Consider the following 9,102-nt stretch of genomic DNA (forward strand, 5'->3'; position numbering starts at 1 on the left):
TTTGCTGTAAAACCACATTGAACAACAGCATGCATTTCGGAAACATTTTAATGTCACGGTCCAGTGCTTTCTGCCTGTGTCATCAAAACATGGATTAAGAACTTTGAAGAAACGGGTTCTGAATATTGGATCTGGGAAGAGATGGCTCAAATTCCTGTGGCTATTCTTTGCAAAGTAATGTCTAACCTATTCAAAAGAATGCGCAGACACGTAATTATTGCTTTTGTAATAAATTTTTATAGGAATGCGAGCTGTGCCCTGTTACATGACACCACCATAACTGCATGGTAAAGCAGGCTCTTCAAGATAGCAGTAGTCATGTGTTATTTCTGATGCAACAACTAGCGATAATCAGTGTTGCAAAATCGCCTGATTCATTGCCGCACCCTATACTAACTGCATAATATAAAAGAACAACTTTTTCATTCAAGTCTTTTTACAAAAATTAATACAGACGTAGGTCCTAACAGTTTTGAATGATTAATGATTTTTGAAAATATTATAGGAACAGGGGCAGACAAAACTATGAAGGGTCAGGGGAAAACATGGTAAGTATGGGGACTATGTTGTAGATCTATCTTGGAAGGTAGGTTCCGTCATACCTTTTTATCTGTGGTATTCTGATATTTAATTTCCATTCATTTATGTGCAAGGTTAAAGCAACATTTTGTGGTTGTTACAGAAAAGTGGTCATCTGTCCCAATACAAGTTTTTAAACCATAAACGCAGAGACGTCAAATGTGTCATATATGGTTTTTTCGACTTTTGGAGCATACTACGACTCAGTCAATGTTCACGGACACATGTCTTGATTGCTACACAAAGAGGCTTAAGCATCCTATTAGTATTTAGTAAAGTTCAATTTCATTCTGAATATACTTGGGAGGCGGGTGCAATTAGCCCCGAAAAAAATATACTGCTTTTACATTAAAAATTATATTTTTTCTCCGAAAGTATCAGAATCAAGTCTGCAATTCTTGCCATGATAATGAAACACATATCCGGCAATATGCAGGTTCCGTTTCAAACCATCACGTTCCACCGTTGCCTACGTTGGGGCCTGATGAAATATAAATTTCGTAAAAATATAGTTTTATTTCACTTTCATCTTATTCTTCTACTTGATAAATAAAAATAAAGTTTATTCGACCATGGGAGTATTGTCTAGAGTGTACGGAAGAAAATGAGGTAAAAGCTTTAACTCTAGAATTCATAGTTTCTGAGATAACAATTTTTGGAATTTTGAATTTCCCGTCAAAAAGCACGACTTTTATATTAGAAAATATTTTTCTACAAAAGTATCTTCAGTAAGTGTACAATTCTTGCTATGAGAATGAAATACATATCAGGCAATATTGTTTTGGACTCACACGTCCTGGCGTTGCCTACGTGGGGGCCTGACAAAATTGAATTTTGTTTTGTATAAAAAATAAGATTATTACGTTTAGTCTTCTTCTTCTTATATTTAGTTAGTGCAAATTGGATTTTTTCAACAATAGGCATGTAGCTGAGACTGTACTGAAAGAAACAAGCTATAATTTGTAACACTAGCATTCATAGTTATGGAGATATAAATCTTCATTTAAAACCTTGCGAAATTTTAAACTTCCCACTGAAAACGCGCTGAGCGTTTAAGGGCCTACATTTACTGTGCACTAGCACCTTGCAATAACAAGTTGAAATTTTGACACACATTAGAGGAAGGTCTAATTACGTAGTGTATGCAACTTTGCTTGGATATCTCTTGTCCCTTTAGTGCTACACCATTTTCCGGTGATTTTTCAATTTCTTGCATATTCAACCACATATAATATGGATTGGGTGATATATGAGGCATATTCGTAAATTAAGTACCGTTTGCAAATATTGCCGCTGTAGCAATGCAGTCGAGACCGTCTGAGTTCTCGCTGACGTCCTTCATCCGTTAGTTAGCCACAGGCACGCGTGGGAGCAGGTCATTCTTTTTCCTCGTAGTTTTCTGAAGGTTTGAAATGTTCAAGAAAATCAATCGGCCCGCCTACTGTGAAGTCCGGTCTGTGATTTGTTTTCTCAATGCAAGAATGGCTGAATTCTTGCCTAGAGGACAGACCATCAACGAAGATGTCTGCTGTGGCACATTAATCCGGCTGCATCGTGCAATTCAAAACAAAAGACGCTGAATGCTTAGCGAAGGCATTCTGTTGCTTCACGACAATGCTCGTCCGCATACGGCTCAACAACCTCAAAATGTCATCATGTCATTCGGCTGGGAACAATTTGTTCATCCGCCAACAGCCCTGACTTGGCACCAAGTGACTACCATCTCTTTCTTCATCTGAAGAAGAAGTTTCTTGCTGGTCAGCGTTTCGACGAGGATCACGACGTCGAAGCAGCAGTGCATGGATGGCTTTCGTCACAGGCGGGAACATTCTATGATGATGGGATACAAAAACTAGTCCCACGATACGACAAATGCTTGAACAATGGTGAAAACTACGTAGAAAAGTAGTTTAAGGTCTGTAGAATGCAATGCAAATAAAAAAAGGTACGGAACTATTTTACTTTATTTTTTACACCCTTTCGGTACTTACTTTCCGAATATGCCTCGTATATGGAGACGACATAATGTGTATGTACTGGCTCACAGCAGGGTTACTAGAAAAATGAATGCCAGCTTCCTGGTTAAATTACAGTTGTAACAGCAGGCACACAAAATATGCATTTTTTGATACGTAAGGCTTTGTACGGCATATTTTGGGGTATTTTATTTGCTAATGAAAACAAGCTGAGGGTATTTTGATGAAATGCACGTGTTCCTTGGTGAGAGGTTTGTTTCGTGTGTAAATACCACTAGGCTGTGATCAATAGTTCCAAAGTTATTTAGGCTATAACTCTAGAACTAATTCTCGGAGGAACCTAATATTTGGAATACAAGCCTCCCAGACATGATTGAACCTTCATGCCAAATTTAATCCAAATCAAAAAACCACGACCTGGAGGCCCTGGTCGATCTGACGTGGAATGACCCTATAGCCATCTTCACTAGGTGGTGAAAATAGCATGTGGAGCCATTTTCACCAGGTGCTGAGAACTGTGTATGTGGCTAATTTAACCAGCAAAATAATTACCTGAATCATACCATAACATTCATTGCCTTTTATCTCATGTTATTATATTCATTGGCAGTGTTGTTGAACTAACTGCTAAGAAGGTATTTTAAATTAAAAATGGGTGTGACTACTACTGTCACCAGGTAGTGAGAATAGTAGAAAGTGCTGAAGACCAGACATTACAGCCCTAAACCTGACCTGCCTAACCTAACAACAAAAGCATTTAGGAACGTAATACCCCTTCATACTCATGTGACATATTAGCAGCACCAGTGCCTATCAGAACACTGTGCAATATTTTTCCAACTCCATAGCATACAGAAAAAAAGTACTCATCTCCTGCATGAAAATAATGGCACACCGACATAAGCTTCGTACACATCAGCAACTAAAGAATGTACACACATCCACGTAGCAGGCCACGCCAGGTTGTAGATCATGTACATGCAATTTAAAATCTGGTGAAAATAGCTCAAAAGCTAGCTTCACCACCTGGTGAATATAGTCACTCTGTACAAATATATGGAAGGGAAAAATAATTCTCCAGAAAACATGCAATAAGAATCACTATGCCTATGAAGTATGTGTTAACATATTATATATGTAAATCGAACCATCATGGTAAAAATTTACTATCCTTCGGACACCTCTAATTTTTTCGTTTTGTCAATTTTTGACATTCGTACTTACGTATCTGCTTCGCGGAAGGTGTATCAACGTTGTTTTGATGAAATTTGAACTATGTTTCCTAACCTAACAAAACTAACCTAACCACGTGCCAATGGTTCGCAATTATTTCTAATTTCTAGATCCTGATACTAACACAACACCAAATTTTAACTATGTTTCCTAACCTAACAGAACTAACCTATCCACGGGCCAATGGTTCGTGGGGCTAGCTATTCTCCGTCGGAGAATTAATTTTCAACGAACAACATGAATTTCAGCTATGAAAAATTCCCACATCACACAAAACACCTTCCCGATGTTCGACAATGTTACAGGAACTTATTACGGTAAGTAGTTTCTTCTGTAAAAATAAATAAATGTGTCCGAAGGATAGTAAACAAGTACCAAAAAAATTTCGCGAAAATCGACGGTTTCCATTCCGAAAACAAACGCCTTATTTTAGTTTATCGGTAACGGTAGGGTAAGCCGGAGACGGATTTCTTAAAATTTACAGGAGAAAAGACGAGAAAGTACTTACGGAATTGTGTTCTTGAGGACTTTCCGAAGCCGGAGGTATTGTTTTTTAGAATCGTGCTACGTTTCTTGCCCGTAAATAAGGTATTTTTCGTCAATCATGCATCTCCGATAGCTCGTGCCGCCATTACCGTCGACTACGTGAATCAAATGTTCCGTGCGTTTAGTTATGTAACCCCCTCACAGTGTAGCAACCACGCGGTAGTTTTACAAGATGACGTGTGAGCGGTTTTTTGTTCCAATTTAAGGTAACACTCTAGTTTACGTCCTTTTCCTAAGGAATACGTGTCATATATCGTTGGAAAGCTTATTTTATAAGGAATTCAACAACGTAAATCCCAAAGTGAGCAAAAATTTCCTGAAACAGTAAATCGAGAAAAACCGATGTTGTCCGGATATGCGTAATTGAACGTACTAAGGAATTTTTTAGATAATGAAGCACATATTTAGGGGTGAAATGAGTGCTAATGGAACCTAACCTAACAGGCCTAACCTAACCTCGTAGGCATACCTCGACCCCGTGAATGGATAGTGGGGCTATCGTGAAAAGAAAGTGTAAAAAGAAAAAAAGTACTTTCCCGAAGAGATGCCGGGTGACGCACCACGATCGCTCACCGCGAGCGCAAAGAAGCAGATAAGGACGTAAAGTAGAGTTTAGCCTCGATTTCCGCTTAAAAACCTTTTGTGAATAGTTTGTGCGGCATTTATCGGCGCACCGCGAACGCAAAGAAGCAATCACCTTGCAGATAAGGACGTAAAGTACAGTTTAGCCTCAATTTTCGCTTAAAAACCTTTTGTGAATAGTTTGTGCGGCATTTATCGGCACACCGCGAACGCAAAGAAGCAATCACCATACAGATAAGGACGTAAAGTACAGTTTAGCCTCAATTTTCGCTTAAAAACCTTTTGTGAATAGCCTGTGCGACATTTATAGGTTCATACGTTTGGCAACACTGCACATCATCTGACAATACTGCATATCTGCTGACGACAGACAACGTGAGTCAAAATTTGCCCGCAGAATTAGCAACGACCAATAAATGATTATAATGTTAAAATTAACGTGTTTTTCATGGAAAAAAAAAGTTATCGCCAGCTTGAAAAATCTTCCGCTATGCATATGAGGTAAGTAGCAATGATTTTTATTTGAAAACAACCGAGTATTAAGTGTCTCCGGCTTACCCTACTGTTACCAGTTTATCTTGCAATTTCTAAATGTTTCCAACAACTTTTAACTTCAGATTCGTGATTAGGCCTCAATTAGTGAGTATGCCAAATATCAAGAAAATCGAAGAGGGGTTCGGTCTTCTTAAGACATTTCTATTCTTATTGCGATTTTATCATGAAGTTACTGAACATCTTGTTACATCTACTGGCTACACAAATAGTGCATCAATGTAACCTTTTGGTATAAGTTTACAGTAGTTTAATATTAGCACTCACTGTATGCATGCACATAATTGGTAAATGCTAAATATTGAATGGGGATTCCATAGAGTTGCCACATGTCCTACATTCCACAATTTGTTTTGATAGCCTGCAAAAGTTTATCTATGTATATAATTTTAATGTAATTTAGGATACATATTATAACAAATAAAATATACTTTTGTTGCATGTTAATGTACATATTCTGCTTTCTTATAACTTGTTTCAGTGTGTTCAGTTTTATCAAAGGAAAAACATGACAAACTTATTACTTCATTCACTCAGTTAGCACCGAAAATCGAATACAAGACCTGTTGGTTGCGAGATAATAGCATTAGTTACCTGACTGTAATTTCATTCAAATCATTCAAAGGTTTGAAGTTACGAAATTAAAATGGTAACATTATTGTATGAGGGAAACTGATTCCTTCAAATTTACAGGAGAAAGTACTTACGGAAATCATTTTCTTTAGCGTTGTGGAAGTTCCTGAATGTAGATTTGATCCATTTTAATGTGAATGCGTGTAGTTTTCTGCGAAAATCTCTGTCCGACACGCTGTTTCTGCTCCCGCCATTTGCTTTCTGCACGAGAGTGCAATGTTCCATGTGTTAAGATGATGCAACTCCGTAGCCAGTGTTTCAGGCTCGCTGTGTTTTCACTAGAACATGACGTGTTGAGTATTTTTTTCTTTTTTACTATGCTTGCCTAACCTAACCTTACGGACAATGGTTTTTGGGGCTAACGTGAATGGTTTTTGGGGCTAACGTCAATGGTTTGCGACGTATTAGCATAATTTCAAATCCGGGCACGAAAGTAGATATTTTTCGGTGAACGAGGTTGCAACACTGCATAAATCGACAAAGCACTTTCAGAACGCCCCCCAAACCAGTACGCTATCACGGCCATATGTGTTACAGATCCGACACAACAAGTAACAGTAAGTACTCGTAAATAGAATAAATAGACATTATCTTAGTTAGAAATGCATTATTTCACCTTAAGAAATGTTCCGCATTCGAAAATAACACGTTAGCAATGTAAAGAAGTCCGAAATATATGATTCGTAGGTGTTTCCCTCATACGATAATAGTACCATTAAAATTTAATTTCATTGCTACTATCTTATGTATGTCCGCCCACGGGGTTTGCTACATTCGAGGAATGAGGATCTGAAAAAATATTAAAGTGTAAAATATATTCCACCAATATTACAATAAGCCCAGAGATAATTGCGTTGTAAAAATTACATTCATCAGGTGTCAGTTATACACATCGCTGATATAGCAAATTTACTTACGTCATTTCAAATTATGAAGTGATGTAAATCTAATTCGCATCTTACGTATTGTGAAAAAAATGTGCACTACATAAATTGTCTTCAGCAATGAGATTTAATTAGCATTTGTTCACTTCATTGCAGAAATTCGGATCACGGCACTACACAAAAAACCTACACAACCTTGTAATATTCCTTTAACAAGTCACCTGAGTTGCTTCTTACTCACTCTCTTGTCACCCCAGTCTTGCCAGGTCCGATTTTAAAAAATCGGAAGATCGTTCCCTGAAAAACCAGGAGATCTGTTTAAAAAACAGAAAACTAATTATAACAGATTAAGAACGTTCTGGGGGGGGGGCTAGAGATGGAAAAGCTTTCCACTATCTTTATTGAACATTAATTATTAATTTTAGATGTCAAAATATAAAATTATTAATCTCGTGTTAATAAAAATTTATTATGAATTTGCACTTCAAGGGGTATTTTTTTGCAACAATTTTAAAAACTACACCCTGGAAAAATTATCCCTGCAAGTTCTCGCGTTTCTCTGCGTCCAGTTTAAGGCAAAAACGAGACTTCCAAAGTTGCGAGCCTAGCGTTGCGCTGAAAACACGCCCCGCCATGTTACTACGTCACGACTTAGAGCTCGTTTGTAGTCTGCTTCGAGCGTCCAGTTTACTGCGGGTAGCCCAAAGTAAGTATATAATATAGTTGAGAAAGTAGCGCAGTCTTCCCTCCCGAAGCCGGAAAAAGAGGGTCGTGGGCGTTCCCAACCCTGATGTCACTCACGGGACAGGGGTGACGCTGTCACAGACCTTTCCGCTTGTTATAGGATCTGCATTTGTGTGAAAGTGCCTTGCGTTTTTCTTTTTCTGTAGCTCTTGTGTGATAGTGGAGAATTTTTTTTCAACAACAATAACATTTCAGGAAACTGGCGCGCAATTGTGCTGTTGCTTTGTACCCGAACAACACAAGAAATACAGTAGGACAGGCACATATCCAAGCAAAAGTTTTCGGTTTAAACTAGATAAAATGAGTATTTTGGTTTCTTGTTGTGTGAAATAAGATAATGTGACGATAATTTAAGGGGATAAATAATTATCAAGGCAAGACGGAGAATGTTCTGTAACCCTGTTATTGATAATAGCACGCATCCAAAGTGGGGTATAGGGGGCTTGACACCACCTCTCTCCAGGAATTTTTTCAGTTTATATTAGATAAAATTAGGCTTTCGGCTTCGTCAATAATATGACAATAATTTAAGGAGAGAAATAATTACCGAGAAAAGACTGAGAATGTTCTATAACCCTGTTATTGTTACTAGCGCGTATCCAAGATGGGGATCAGGTGACTCGAGTCCCCTCAGGTAATTTTTCAGTTTACACTATATAAAATTAGGTTTTTATCTTCTTGAATAATGTGACGATAATTTAAGGAGAGAAATACTTATGAAAGCAAGACGGAGAATTACCCTGTTGTTGATAATATTGCACGTAAAACGTAAACTTTACTTGAGCTTTCAGTGTTGTCGCAGTGAACTTGAGCACTATGTAGAGACTTGTCAGTATTTGGAAGCTGCACAACAAAGGTACGGTAGCTCTACACGTAGGTAGGGCGATTTGTTGTAATTTCTAATCTCTGGAAGACGCGAGAGGGAATGTTCTTGAATAAGAGGAGTCGAACTACTGGCAATATCTATGAATCATTTATCTGCGGAACATTCTAGAATATAATGAAGATAAATATGCGTTAATTAGAACCATTCCTAAATAGATATACTTTGACCGGACCTTGGATCCAATACTTACAATGTTTCTGACTTCATTGCCTTTACAAATTCTAAAATCTTCTCAAAAAATCTGGACATACACAAGTACAGCACTCGTATGCATAACTCCCTCCACCTTTCTACTGTCCGCACATCCAAAACACATAGTGGTCTAGGATTTCAAGGTGTAAAACTCTATAACAAGCTGCCAGAGGAATTCAAGAATCATGATCCAACCAAATTTAAAATAACAGTAAAAAGCTTGCTTATGAAGTATTTGTTCCATAGCACAGAGGAGTACTTAGATCATATTTTTCATTAATAGACATAACCTTTG

At 37.8% G+C, this 9,102-nt stretch overlaps 1 protein-coding gene across 1 annotated transcript in view; it reads right to left on the minus strand.

Annotated features, from left to right (window-relative positions):
- The window catches only part of LOC146002526 (RING finger and transmembrane domain-containing protein 2-like), a 32,929-nt gene extending 25,717 nt beyond the window's left edge, over window positions 1-7,212 (minus strand). Inside the window, exon 1 of the mRNA XM_083140436.1 lies at window positions 7,019-7,212. The gene's annotated coding sequence lies outside the window, so the exon portion shown is untranslated. The remainder of the gene's footprint in view (window positions 1-7,018) is intronic.
- Window positions 7,213-9,102: the final 1,890 nt, after the last annotated feature.

This window comes from Lepisma saccharinum, chromosome 18, assembly GCF_977018435.1.
Source record: "Lepisma saccharinum chromosome 18, izLepSacc3.1, whole genome shotgun sequence".
In the NCBI taxonomy this organism is placed as follows: Eukaryota; Metazoa; Arthropoda; class Insecta; order Zygentoma; family Lepismatidae; genus Lepisma; species Lepisma saccharinum.